Source organism: Balaenoptera physalus, assembly GCF_965194825.1.
Source record: "Balaenoptera physalus genome assembly, chromosome: 12".
Taxonomy (NCBI): Eukaryota; Metazoa; Chordata; class Mammalia; order Artiodactyla; family Balaenopteridae; genus Balaenoptera; species Balaenoptera physalus.
In genome coordinates this window covers 57,680,737-57,695,681 of record NC_138897.1, presented here as the reverse complement: position 1 = coordinate 57,695,681, position 14,945 = coordinate 57,680,737, and the positions used below count along the sequence as shown (strand labels likewise).

Genomic DNA, 14,945 nt, shown 5'->3' with positions numbered 1-14,945 from the left:
TTCTGGGGTTTTATCTTGTTCCTTCATCTGGTACAAAGTCCTCTGCCTTTTCTTTTTGTCTATCTTTCTGTGAATGTGGTTTTCCTTCCACAGGCTGCAGGATTGTAGTTCTTCTTGCTTCTGCTGTCTGCCCTCTGGTGGATAAGGCTATCTAAGAGGCTTGTGCAAGCTTCCTGATGGGAGGGACTGGTGGTGGGTAGAGCTGGGTGCTGCTCTGGTGGGCAGAGCTCAGTAAAACTTTAACCCACTTGTCTGTTGATTGGTGGGGCTGGGTTCCCTCCCTGTTGGTTGTTTGGCCTGAGGTGACCCAGCACTGGAGCCTACCAGGCTCTTTGTTGCGGCTAATGGTGGAATCAGGGAGGGCTCACGCCAAAGAATACTTCCCAGAACTTCTGCTGCCATTGTCCTTGTCCCCACAGTGAGCCATAGCCACCCCCTGCCTCTGCAGGAGACCCTCCAACACTAACAGGTAGGTCTGGTTCAATCTCCTATGGGGTCACTGCTCCTTCCCCTGGCTCCCGATGTGCACATTACTTTGTGTGTGCCCTCCAAGAGTGGAGTCTCTGTTTTCCACAGTCCTGTCAAAGTCCTGCAATCAAATCCTGCTAGCCTTCAAAGTCTAATTCTCTAGGAATTCCTCCTCCTGTTGCTGGACACCCAGGTTGGGAAGCCTGACGTGGGGCTCAGAACCTTCACTCCAGTGGGTGGACTTCTGTGGTATAAATGTTCTGCAGTTTGTGAGTCACCCACCCATAAGTTATGGGATTTGATTTTATTGTGATTGCGCCCTTCCTACCATCTCATTGTGGCTTCTCCTTTGTCTTTGGATGTGGGGTATCTTTTTTGGTGAGTTCCAGTGTCTTCCTGTCGATGATTGTTCAGCAATTAGTTGTGATTCTGGTGCTCTCGTAAGAGGGAGTGAGCGCGTGTCCTTCTACTCTGCCATCTTGAACCAATCAACGTCAATATTCTGGTTGTGATATTGCATTAGAGTTCTGCAAAATGTGATCTGGTGCCCCACCTTCATGCATGTCTGTGGGTGAATGCCACCTCAACCTGGGCCATCTGTGCCTCTGTCCCTTTCCGAACTCCTGGCCAATGCTTTCTGATTTAAGCCACAGTAATCAAGACAATACGGTATTGATGAAAGAATAGACAAATAAAGCAACTGAAAGAAACCCAAAAAAAACAAAGAGCCCAGAAACTGACCCACACAAATATAGTCAACTGATCTTTGACAAAGGAGCAAAGGCAATACAGTGGAGCAAAGATAGTCTTTTCAACAAATGATGCTAAAACAATTGGACATTCTTATGCAAAAAAAAAAAAGAATCTAGAAACAGACTTTACACCTTTCAAAAAAATTACTCAAAGTGGATCACAGGCCTAAATGTAAAATTAAAAGCTATAAAACTTCTAGAAGATAATGCAGGAGAAAATCTGGATGACCTCGGGTTTGGTGATGACTTTTCAGATACAACACTACAGGCACAATGCATGAAAGAAATAAATGATAAGCTGGACTTCATTAAAATTAAACATTTCTTCTTTGAAAAAGGTTCTGTCAAGAGGATGAGAGCCCAAGCCACAGACTGGGAGAAAGTATTTTCAAAGACATGTTTGATAAAGGACTATTATCCAAAATATACAAAGAACTTGTAAAACTCAACAATACGAAAACATGTAGCCCAGTTTAAAACTGGGCAAAAGATCTGAACAGGTATCTCAGAAAAGAAGATATGCAGATGCAAATAAGCATATGAAAAGATGTTCGGCATCATATGTCATTAAAGAATCACAAATTAAAACAAGAAAAACAAATAAATAAAACAACAAAGAGATACCACTACACACCTATTAGGATGGCCAAAATCCACCACACTGATGACACCAAATGATGGTGACCATATGAAGCAGCAGGAAGCCTCATTCACTGCTGGTGGAAATGCAAAATGGTACAGCCACTTTGGAAGATAGTTTGGCAGTTTCTTACAAAATTAGTTTCTGAGGTTCAGTTAATTCATCTAAAAAATCATGATAAAAATCGTCACTTGCTGACTGAAGAACAAATAAGATATTGTTCGTAAAAAGAAAAAGCTTAAATACATGTCTTTACATATACACATATATAAGTATATTATACATATATTTAACTTAATACAATAAAATTATGCTAAAATTTCATGAAATTGCAGGAGGAACTTGAAAAAATAATTTTAAAGTTAATCTTTAAAAATAAGATGCAATTTGAAGAATAAGTATGTAATAATACTAAACATTAAAAATAATTATAAACTAAAATAATAAAATAATAGTACAGAGTAGAGTTAAAAATCATACACACACATACATGTATATTTAGTATATAATAAAGTTGGTATCATAAATCAGTGTGGAAAGAATAGTTTATTCAATAAATTGTGTTGGGGTATTTGGTTATCCATTTGGCAGGAAATAGATTTAATCTCTTCCTTAAACCATACACCAAAATAAGTTCCAGATGAGTTAGCATCTAAATGTAAAGAAGTGAACCATAAAAATTCTAGAAGAAAATATAAATGAATGCAAAGGGCATCAAAGGCAGAAGCCATACAGTTTAAAAATGACAACACAAAAATAAATGCACTTCAAAAGCACTGAAAACAAAAATGAAAGGTGAACAAAAAACTCAAGGATCACTGCAACTTTCATAATGGGGAAAGGATCAATATCTTTAATGAAAAAGAAACTTTAAAAGTATTACAGTAGACAAATGTTCAATAGTAGATTGTGCAAAGGACATGAAGAGGTATTCTATATATTACAGAAGAAAGATCAAAGTGGCAATGAAAACGTCCTATCCCACTAGTAGTTATGAAAATGTAAATTAAAGCCACATCAAAAGATTGATTCTTCAAAACTGTGAGGATGAGGAAATGGAGGAAATGGCAAGTCAGCAGGGGCCTGGGGAACAGAAAAGTCAGGTTGGAGATAGAGGTGGGGACTGCCTTCAGGCGGACGGAACTACAGAGCAAAGGTAAATCATGCCAGGCCCAATTGGTATATGGTAAGAAGTATGGTGAAGCTGGGTATTTGGGTGGTAGAAGAGACTAGAAAGATATGGAAGATGTTGTCAATGGTGGGTTTTATTATTTTCTTGAGATGACTTATTGGTTTTTAGGGCTTGGACAGGAAAAAACAAAACCAACATACTAACATACAACAAACAATGAGAAAAGCCACAGCAGTAAAAAAAAAAAAAAAAAAAAAATCAAAATGTACCTTTTTCAGGAAATCCCATCATGAGAAGGTTTTGATTTTGAGGAATGGTTTTGACCCCAAAAGGCAGTTGGTGGACTAGATAAACCCCAAGTTGTGATGGTTCTAACCCTGGAGATCCTCGATCATTCCTCTCTGGAAGGAGAGAATTTTCAGGTTTCACCATTCAGGGGATCATTTTCTTTTACACTAGTGTTTGGGCTCAAAAGAACGGTGCTCAAAAGAATAAATGTCATTCATGAAGAATGAATGTCTTTTAAAGTCCTTTAAAAATTCTTTTTCAACATATTATTTCGGAGGGAGGCAACTTTATATTTGCAATCATCTATAGAAAACCAGTGGCTTCTAAATATTTTCTGAAGGTGACAAGTATGGGGAGGAGAGAGAGAGATAATGAGAATGAAGAAAATAAATGAGAATAATTGCAGAAACGTCAGTCCTGGTAAATCTCTCTTTCAGTCGTCAGAGGACTCTGCTGGACATTTCTGGGTGGCGGTCCCTCATGCTAGATGTCCCAGAGTCTGAGATGCATTCAATTCTCAGGCCAGGTTTCTCTCTGTAGCCACTGACAATCTACAATTGTAAATATGGCCCAACCAATTTCCTTTCCAGTAGTAGACCTTTGCTGCCTTTCCTCAACTTGCATTACAACACTTAGGTTAATTAACTTTCTAGATATTCATGTTACTGCAAGATGAATGTCATACAACTCTCCCACAAGGATTATTCCAAAATTCCTCAAAATTACGATGTACCTCATTTCTTAATAGCAGTTGTTTATGTTCACAGTTCTGTCTCATCTTGGAAATTAAATTCAGCCCTGCAAAGGTGTAGTCTCTCTTTTTAATAAGAAGCCATGTTATATGGGCACCAACTTGTTATTTTGATAGTTTAAGGCAAATTGATCCTAAATTTAGAAATGATTCTTAGCTAACAGTTTATTAAGAATGTGTTAGTGACAATAAGCTACTCACCCTGACCTCCATCTCAGAGGTTTATAATGAAATTCTACCAAGGCTCTGCCTCTCCAGACCCAGCGTGGCTGGAGTCTGGAGACTCCATTCAATGGAATCATTCAATATTGAATGATTGCTGAAAGAGGAACTTCAAAAGCACCGTTTTACAGAAGTGTTCTTCTCACTTCCGTAGCATCTACATAACCACCTTGAAGATTAGAAACCATTCTTGCTCTCTCTGGCTTTTCTTTACTTGACAAGAAAATCGGGATCCTCGTTGACTTCCCAAATCAAAAAATTCTCCAATACAGGGGAGTTTCTTTCCCTGGGAAGTTCTCAAGCTCTTAAACACTGCTTGATGAACTAGTGGAACACTTTTGTAAGTTCTACAATCTGGTATTGATTTACCTTCTTCACCTCAAACTCTGCCAAATTATTATTTCACTGGGGAGGAAAATAGGGATACCACAAAGTGACACATATTCCTAAGAAACTTTGGCAGGCAGCCCTTTCCAACCAGGAGACTACAGTGGCCCGCATCTGTCTCTCCCAGAGGTGACAACGTGTACCAATGTTTCCTTGCAGGGATACATCAGGATCAAAGAAATGATTATTCTTTCCTTGTGTTCATTGGAAAAAAAAAATCTGCTACACAGTTTCCTGAGTGATCTAGCCTGAGTGTCTGTGGGGTTTTCCTGCCATCTATTCTGCAATAGTGAATGACGAGGATCTTTCCTAACATAGTGCTTGATAACTTTCTGGTTGGATGACTCATAGCAAAAGGTGAGGATGAATGCTGACTCTAGGCTCTAATGAGAAGCAGAGACACAGGGGATGGTGAGGCAGTGAGTGATTTTCAAAGCAGACAGGTTTAGGATAACTCCCATTATGGTTACTGTTGACAAAATGCACGGTGGCCTTCAAATACTAGACAGGAAGGAGAACCAAGGATGGTGACCGTGCAAGAACTTCTTTTGAGACCCCCATTGGAGACACTCACAAACTCCCCTGTAGGTGCTGGGGTCCTGCTGACTAGTGTGAGGGGTAGCATCTCTGGCAGTGAAGGCAGAGCGCTGCTAGCAGGCTCTGATGGTACTGAGGGACAGGGAAGAAGCCACTCTTGGTTGGCAAACTCAAAAGGACGCTGGGGGTGAAGGACTTAAGAAGAAAAATTTCATCTTAAGATGGGGGGTAATAAGGATGCTGTGGAAAGGATTTTGGACTTAGGATCAAAGAATCTCGTTTGTAATTCCCACTCTGCCTCTAACTGGTTGTGTGCATTTTGGCAAACCTCATCCACACTTTGAGCCCCAGTCACAGCTTGAGGATGTTGACAGATGTTCAGGTTTCCTTCAGGAATGGTGATGCTATGACATCACTACGGCTGACTAGAAGCTCTTGGTGCAAGTGTGGCATGGTGGAACTGCTAAAGAGGTTCTGATTGCTGGCAGAGTTTGCAAAAATATTGTTATCATCCATTGTAGTCATGGAAGTATTCCTGCGCCTATCAAGTCAGTGGCCCATTGACTTTCTTTCAGTATCTTAGTATACGCCAAACCCTTTTCCCACCACAGGGCCTTTGCTCATGCTGGTCTCCCCACCTGAAATGCTACTTCCCCAAGTTGGAGCCTGGCTAACTTATCCTTCAGATTTCAGCTTAAATGTCAATTCCTCAGTTTAGATTTGGTGCCCTGTGTAACGTTCCCAGAGCACCCAGCACTCTACTTCATTGCACTTATCACAAATACAATTCCATTCTTATTTGTGTAATTATATTAGTTTCTCTTTTTCCCTACACTAGACTCCATGAAGACAGCAGCCATTTTCTGTCTTATTTAATATAATTTACTTCAATAGCCAACACCTGTGACAAGCATATATTGAGCATGCAATAAATATTTGGTATAGATTAAACTGATGGGAGCCCTAATTGCTTTTCTTGAGTTCCTGCAAATTTCAGGCCAAGTGAAGTCTTGGATTTACCCACTCTCTTCCAAAAGAAACAGCCACTGTGGTAACATATTTGGATTAATAACATCATTTAACGTTTTAGTTTGCATAGCATTTCTACTCCACTGGTGTGTTTGCAACAAAACCTGCTTATAATGGTTTCCAGAAGGCCAAAATTTTTCAAACTTGGGGATTAAGTCTGATGGATTGTAAGCTACTCTCAAAAGTTAGAACTTGATGGACTTTTTTTTTTTTTTATTAACAGCATTGAGCTAATCCTTAGTCAATTTGAAAGTGCATCAGCTTGCTCATTTGGTTTGAAGTAACCTAATGAGCTATGACACAGAAGGTAAGTAAAAACAAATAGCATGGCTAACTGAAAATGCTTATTTTATAAAACATTAGGGTTCAGTGGCTTAAAATATTGCCTATATGGAGAACTGGCATTTGAAGGTTTTTTTCCCCCCGCTGTAAATAGTTGTGCAGACAACAAACATACTGTTTTGATGAATAAAGCAACAAGGCTCATGAATACCACAGGGTTAGGGGGACCACCTGGGCTGAGCGTTTTCTAAGAAGAGGAACTTTTGGTGCTAAAACTGGAAGAGTCCCTAGCCAATCAGGATGATTGGTCACCCTAGTACAGAGCACCAACTAGGAATCCCCATCCTTGGGTTTTAGTTTCAGCCCTATCTGTGTGTGTGTGTGTGTGTGTGTGTGTGTGTGTGTGTGTGTGTGTGTGTGTGTGTGGCGGGGGGAGTCCCACCCTGGGCAAGTTCATGGAATTGTCTTTCCTTAGCTGTAAAATGAAGCAACTAAAGAATGACTGATGCTCCTGTCAGCTCTGAAATGAATGGTGTTCAAGATTCTAGGAAATAAGGAAGACAGTAGCGTAGCAATAGTGAAGGTGCAGAAACTAGTGGGAGATAACAATCTTAACGTTAGCACTTGTAAGCCTTGGTGGCCTTAGGACTTCCTGTTGGGGTTGGGGGCGGTGAGGGACTCTGTCCAGAGAGCTGACGGCGTGTGGAAGGCTCTACACACATTTGCTCATTTAATTGACTTACTCCTCATAACAAGTCAATGGGTTTGGTGACTGTGATGTTGTGATTTATAATAAATATATATTTGGTTTCAGTCCATGTTCCAGGCACAGAGGTCCTAAAACACTTAGGATTTCCTAAGTGATGAGAGTGGGAAAACTCTTTTGTTATGTTCATAAAGTGACTCTTTGAAAGTCTCTCAGTAATCTGGGTGGGGGGGGGCGGGGGGCTGGTTGCCTGGGGAACCAACCGCAGGCTTAGAAGATTGGAACTTTCAGTCCCACCCCAGGCCTCCACAGAACAGAGACGGGCTAGAGGTTGAATCAATCACCAGTGGCCAATGATTTCACCGATCATGCCTTCATAAAAACCTGAAAGGATGGGGCTCAGAGAGTTTCTGGATTGGTGAACACATGGAGATTTCGCTAGAGGATCAAGCTCAGAGATGGTAGAAGCTCTGTGCCCCTTCCCATATACCTTGCCCCGAGTTATATCCTTTTATAATAAACCGGTAAATGTAAGTAAATGTTTCTCTGAGTTCTGTGAGTTCCTCTAGCAAATTAATCGAACCCAGGGATGGGGGTCTTGGGAGCCTCTGATCGACAGCTTCGACAGGTCAGAAGCACAGGTGACAACCAGGACTTGCATTGGCATCTGAATAGGAGTCTTGTTAGAACTGAACCCTTAACCTGTGGGATCTGATGCTGTCTCCAAGTGGACAGGGTGAGAACTGAACTGGATTGCAGGACACTCAACTGGGGTGAGAGAATTGCTTGGTGGTGTGAAACTGGTGTCACATTGGTGACACACCCTGGTGCATGACACACTGGTGTCACGTTGGAACTGGTGTCTGAAGTGGAGTGGTATTCTCATGAGGCCTGTTTTACAGGTGAGGGTGTGAAAGAAAAAGAGGTTAAGAGCGAGCTTGCTTGGGGTGGTCACCCAACGGGCGAGCGGTGAACTGCAGAGCGTATCAGCCCCAGCCTTGGCCAGTCTTGCCTAAAAACCCAGGGGCTCCTTCAGAAAGGGCTGGGAGAACAGAAGCTGGATCTGCTGCATGTTCCCTTGGTGTCAACTCACAAGCACCGTCCTCACAAAGCAGCCAACAGCTGCCCAGGGACACGTGATCCTGCACTGGGTTTCCAATAAGAAGAGCCCCAGCCCCAGGCCCTGCCTGCTGAGAGTGTGCGTGCCAGCGTGCGCCCTGGGAAAAGACGAAATGCAGAAGAACACTGAAGACGATCAGCTTTTTCACACAGAGCTTGAACATTTTCAGTCCAGATTGTGACTCTCCCACAGCCAGGCCCTTTGCAGAAGGAGGGGGCCAGGAGCAGGCGCAATTCCACGGGCTGGGGAGCTCACCCCCTCAGAAACCCCCTCCGGGGGCTGTGGGAGTGAGCAGAGTCTCGGCCCAGAAACACGCAGAGCAGGAGAGGGAAGCCCAGAGGAGGAAAGGCACAAAGGTTAGTCCTGCTGGCAGGGAGAAGATAAGGTGGTGGGTGGAGGAGGAGAAAGCTGATGTCAGCCAAAGGCAATAAACAGGCCTTGCACGGTGCCTCAGGGCAGCGCCTCGGAGTCAAAGAAATAAAGCCGTTAATAAAGGAGAAGGGAAGGAAATGACTGCTTCAAGCATGTCTGGGCCACTCAACTCTTTTTAAAATATCTTGAGCAAGAGAACGGAGAGGCCTTGCCCGAAGAGCTAAGGCTTTGTGGGGACAGCAGAGCTCTCGCCAAGGAGCCAGGGGCCTGCTTGTCAGAGACGTGAGATGCAGAAAGCTGTCACTTAAGGAAAAATCCTCCGAGCTGGTAATTTTCTCAAGGGGAGAACTTCGCGGCAGCCTTACACTGATTTAGATAACGCCAGCTTTGAGCCCCTGTTCTAGCTCTGAGACGTCAGGCCGTTTTCCTAGACTCTTCACTTGGAAGTTTCCTCATCTATGACAGGATGCTTAGAACAACAGTACCTTCCCATGCAGGCTCCTGTTGGGATTATATGAGACCCTACAAACAAATGCTCGATAATAGGAAGCAACTTGCATTTGCAGGTCCACAATCTCTTCCCCCCAAAATCCCCAATCCTAAACAACTGAAAACCAAAAGGGCTTTGGTAACTCATCTGGCAACCGTGAAAGTCACGACAGTCAAAGCTAACCTGACCTGATGCTAGACTGTTTATGTTTCACATTTACCCCATTTAGTGGGAATATTCATATATTTACCTACAGAAATATTAATGTGTTTGATTGGTGGTGCCGTCCTAGACCCCAGTGGGAGATGTTACATGATACACAGTATATGCACATTTCTTCTCTGAAATCTAAAAAATTCTGAATCACGTTGGTTCAGAGGGCTTCAGAGACGAGCTTATGGACCCATATCATGGCGACTCTCACATCCACCCCCTCATTAGCAGCAGCAGAGCTCTGACACGGAATCCTGACCTTAGAGGCCAAGGAGAGGATCAGCCTGGGAAGAGGTTCCCGCCAAATTCCATGAGGTCTTGGCTCCATCAGCCCTGCTCAGGAAAATGGCAAAGGGGAGCCTAATTTATTAGCTGTTAATGTTATGCAACAAACTTGATCTCCGAGTTGCAAAAACCCAGTTAGAAGAGGTAAAAATGCAAAGTGATCATAATGACTAAACTGTTAAGCTCAGAAAATATATAAGTTTCACAGGAAGACATTTCCAGTAGTCAGAATGAGACAAAAGCTCATGAAAATTTTTTTAAAAAGAAGTGCTACTTTTATTTCACGTTAAGTTCTTTTTCTACTGTGGTTTAATTTCAGTGTTATCAATTTCAGCCAGGATTTTGAGCATAAGGATATAATAAGTAAGCAGCAAGTCTCTGTGTCTGCAGCTTTCAAAGAACAAAGAGAAATGAAGATCCAAGTTACAACTGGAAATCTGGATATCCAGATGATAGGAAGGAATATGCTAGCTGGGTGGTCAGGATTTGGGGGGTAAGACATGTGAGGATGGTAAGGGAAAGAAGAGTGTGCTACCCACGGCATTGGGCAGGAGGAAACTGGTAAAAAGGACTGAGCACCATCTTGCCTGGGGCTTCTTGTGGACACTGACTGAGTGTGTGTGGACACGTGTGTGTGTGTTTGTTTTTTTTTTTTGAAGTCCTTAATTTTATTTATTTATTTATTATTTATTTTTGGATGCATTGGGTCTTTGTTGCTGCGCGTGGGCTTCTCTAGTTGCGGTGAGCGGGGGCTACTCTTTGTTGTGGTGTGTGGGCTTCTCATTGCAGTGGATACTCTTGTTGCAGAGCACGGGCTCTAGGCGCCCGGCCTTCAGTAGTTGTGGCATGTGGGCTCAGTAGCCGTGGCTCACGGGCTCCAGAGCGCAGGCTCCGTAGTTGTGGCACACAGGCTTAGGTGCTCCGCGGCATGTGGGATCTTCCCGGACCAGGGATCGAACCCGTGGACACGTGTCTTGTGTGCTACATACACACTTTACCACTCCACATTCTATCCTTCACCAAGTCTCTCTCCTCTTCCCCATGAACATACTGGAATACCCGCATTTCTACCCGCCATGCTAAAGTAGGAAATGCACTTTCAGCAACCCTGATGTATCTCGGCCCTAGGACAGGGCTTAGGTAAATACCTCTAACATATCACTGTGTCTTCTTTCCGGGTTGCTAAAGAGGCCAGATGGCACAGTGGTTAGGAGCATGGCCCAGGAGTCCCTGTGCCAGAGTGGGAATCCCAACCCTGTATGAGCTTGGTCAAGTTACTTCATGTCTCTCCATTCAGTTTCCCCTTCTGTAAGATGGGAAATAGCCATAACACCTTACTCATGGGTGGTTTGTAAGGATTAACTGAGACAATTCCTGCAAAAGCTGACCATGGGGGCTGGCACATAATTTTTCCATCCATGGACTCGGTGTCCTCTGCTTCAGTCACACCAAGCAGCCCATCTTGCATGAACATCCCCATCTGCAAAGACAACTGAACCCTAAATAAAAATGGCATTTTGAGGTCTCCCTGGCCAACAGCTGTTAATTTGGGGATTCATTATTTTCTTAATCATATGAAGCCCTCAGTCCCCAAGTCTCTCAGCTAAATTGCCTTGCTGCTCCCTCCTTTCCCACTCACAGCAAACTCACTTCTGGCTCCTTTTTCTCTTCTTGACTCACTTGTCAGTTGTGATAGTGTCCAGGATAATCCCAGTTGTGCAGTTTTGCTTTGAGGGGACTAACAGAATGGGACCCGGATTGAGTTTACAGGCAACATGGCGGCACCACGTCTAAGATGCCGGCCCTGTTGGGGTGCTTGCAAAACTTCCAAGTTTTAATGGCAGACAGGATTCCAAGAATCTATTTTCCAACTTCAGATAAGAAATTCTGGAAGAGAGACCATTCAAACGATACCTATAGAATTTGAAAAATGCTCATTTGCCTTTCTCCTCCTTCTGATTTATGTTGAGAGACATTTCTCTGCTTGCCGGAGCACTCTCCTTTATTTTATGCTCCAGTGCAGTTGCATCATCAAAAATGGGAAGGGTGGGACTACTAGAGGACTCAGCGTACAGCTGGGGACGGGGCCAACACCACCTTGGTCTTTGACCTTGTCCTCCAAAAGCTGGTCAAGACACAGCAAAGGCATTACTTACTAAATCCTAATCTAAAAAGAGTATGGGAATTACTTCAGTAAAATAAACATGAAGGATTTAAAAACAGGAGACGAGAATTAGAAGATATGAGAGAATAGATCCATGGAACGAATATCGTATGTTTAGCAAAAAGAAGAAATGTCTTTAACACTTGCTAGAAAGTCATCCAGAGGTAATTACAACATTTGTTAAGCACTCCCTGTGCGAGGTACAGTGGCAAGCACTTTATGACATACTTCTACTGTGAATTCAGTGACATGGGTATGATGGCTGTTTCGACCGGCCTCAGAAAGAAGAGAAAACTGAGGCCTGGAGAGGTTTAGGAGGCTCATGAGTGGTGGGGTTGGGATTCAAGTTTAAGGCTGTCTGTCGCCAAAGCCAGCAAATTGCTATGTGCCTTTCTCAGTCATCACAGTTTTCTTAGGATTTACTATTTCAGTCACAGTACAACATCAGTAGTGAATGTACAAATGTAAACAGATTTTCTTCCTTCTTTTTATGTTATCTCCTATTTCCTGATGATTCCTTTTTGCAATTGTATTCATTTGTTCAGGTATTTATTTATCCACTCATTCACTCACTCACTTATTTGGCACACCCTACCCCCTCACACACACACACCAGCGATTACTATTATAATCGCTGTCCTTCAAGAATGCATAGTGAAATCTGTTCCAAGTTGGCTACAAAGTACAGATTCACACATTTTACTAGAAGATAAGAGCAAACAGAAATAGAGGAGGAAAAGCAGTTTAGAGAAAAAGGGAAGAGAAGACTCTTACCACTATGAAAATCTGCTCAATAAAATGTTATTTACTGATAGCCATTTGACCACATCCCCAGTGTTTGTAGGCTGCATGGGAAGTTCCTACGAAAAGGAGGAGAAGCTTCCCTGTGTGCTAGGTAGAGACAGTTCACCTGTCTCTGATAACGAGGGAGTCAGAGTCTGTTTGATGCATCAAATATCTTCTGAAACAGCACAAATGCTGCTCCCATACATTTTCTGAGAGAGGGCAGAGCTGGGTAAGTGTGATGCTTGACTGAGGGCCATGATAACTGTCTACAGATATTTAAAGGGTGTAAATGAAGACCTCAGTGCTTTAAAACGTCTTAGTACTCAGTTTACTAAAGATGCAGAAGAAGAGTCTGGTGAGGCATTTCTGAACCCCAGATCCCCAGAAATTTTGTATTTGGTGCCTGGGGGCTATAATCAGGCCAGAGAGAGGGACTTGGTCACTGAGTGCAGACAGACTTTGAAGATTGTGTCAAAGTGAGGAGGAGATGAAGCCACAGAAGACCGTGGTCCATCCGATGGCCTCCACGAATAGTGGAACAGTCGATGTCGAAGGGCGATTCTAGAGCAGTGGAAAGTACTGATTAACTCCACCGAGGAGAGAGGAAAAACAGAGGTACCCCCAACGGTAGGAAGAATCTAGAGGGATTCTAGACTCCAGCTCAGGGAAGTGGAAGGTGGACTGTCCAGCCTGCAGAGAACCAGAGACTCATTTCATCTCGTTCTCCTATGGCCGTCACCTTTCCGCTACGTCTCTTTGGAACTTCCGTGGAAGCGTGGGATGAGAGCGGAGTAAAGGCTCTCAAAGTAGTCAAGTTCCTTTTTGGCAACTCTAGTGAAAGGCTCTCTAGATTAATTTAGAACTATTAATTATTATGAAGTAGTTCAGGTTAAAGTTTCTTGGAACACTTATGGATATCATTTATCCAGATACAGGTCCCACGTTTTTATGGATAATTGGATTTTGGAGACGTGTACACTAATTCGGGGGTGGGAGGAGGATGCTGTCACACAACAAATGGAAACACGTGGAAGGGAATCATGTGGAGTCTTATCTGTTGTCCAAGATGAAGGCTGACTGTACAGAACTTAGATTTTTTAATGACCTGGAAATGCCCTTGGAGAGTCAGTGAGTTGATGAAGCCTTTTGACCCGAGTAAAGTCACATAATTAAGAGATGATTTGTAACAGACCCAGCCAACTACAAGGCATTCAGAGCAGACCAACCCTCCACCCCCCTCCCACCCCCCACCCCCTAAAAGAAAGTCCTCTGGTGCAGATGGCATGAAGATGAAGAGAATTTCCCTAAGCCTTACGTAAGAGGTGGCTAATGACTTTTTTACAAATACTGAAGAGTGTAAGTCCTAAACAAGAGGCAGAATGTCTTAGTTTCAACCAAACACTATAAATGAAGTTAAATGGGAACATACGGTTATTTAACATTTCTATAGGACTGTCTGTTTGCCAAAAGATTTATAATCACTTGTTCCTTAATATTCATAACATCCCTCTGAAGCACAATTTCCCATACTGGGACTTTGAGGCTGTGGGGATGGTGGAAGAATTCCAAGAGGGTCATGGGGATTGGAGCTGTAGTATTTCAAACAGCTGTCTGGTGGCGTTGGAAATTGCTGGCTGGAGGAGGGAGGTATGGAGCTCACAGCATTGTGAGTTCCCTGGGCAAGTCTCCCCCTGAGACCTGGGCCCCTTCTCAGGATCAGGCCTGCCTCCCTGCAGGATCTTAGGCTCTGCCCATTCTCCTCTCCTCAGAAGCACCAGCTCTTGCCTGAGCCTCTAAAGAACATGGCAAAGAAGATTTGGGGACCTGTGTTTGAATCCCAGCTTTGGACCTTGCTCACTGGATGACTCTGTCAAGTTTCTTACCCTGTGAGCCTTAAGTACTACATTTGCAAAATGTTGGATAATCACACATGCTTTGTAGAGTTGTTATAAAGAATGCATAAGAGGAATAATGCAATATTTTTCTTTCTGTGACGGCTTATTTCACTTAGCATAATATCCTCAAGGTTCATCCATGTTGTTGCGTATCGCAGAATTATCTTCTTTTTCGTAAAGGCTATTTAGCATTCTATTACATGTATAGACACATTTTCTTTATCCATTCATCTATCGATGGGCATTTAGCTCGTTTCCACATCTTGGCTCCTGTGAATAGTGCTGCAATGAAAATGGGGAGTGCTAACATCTATTTGAGATCCTGATTTCAATTCTTTTTGATAAATACACAGGAGTAGGATTGCTGGATTATATGGTAGTTCTATTTTTAATTTTTTGAGGAACCTCCATACTGTTTTCCATGGT

The 14,945-nt window shown here is 43.0% G+C and overlaps 1 protein-coding gene across 2 annotated transcripts in view; it reads right to left on the bottom strand.

Annotated features, from left to right (window-relative positions):
- Positions 1-14,945, bottom strand: part of LOC309640245 (uncharacterized protein) — a 645,560-nt gene that overhangs the window by 66,029 nt on the left and 564,586 nt on the right. The window lies entirely within an intron of this gene.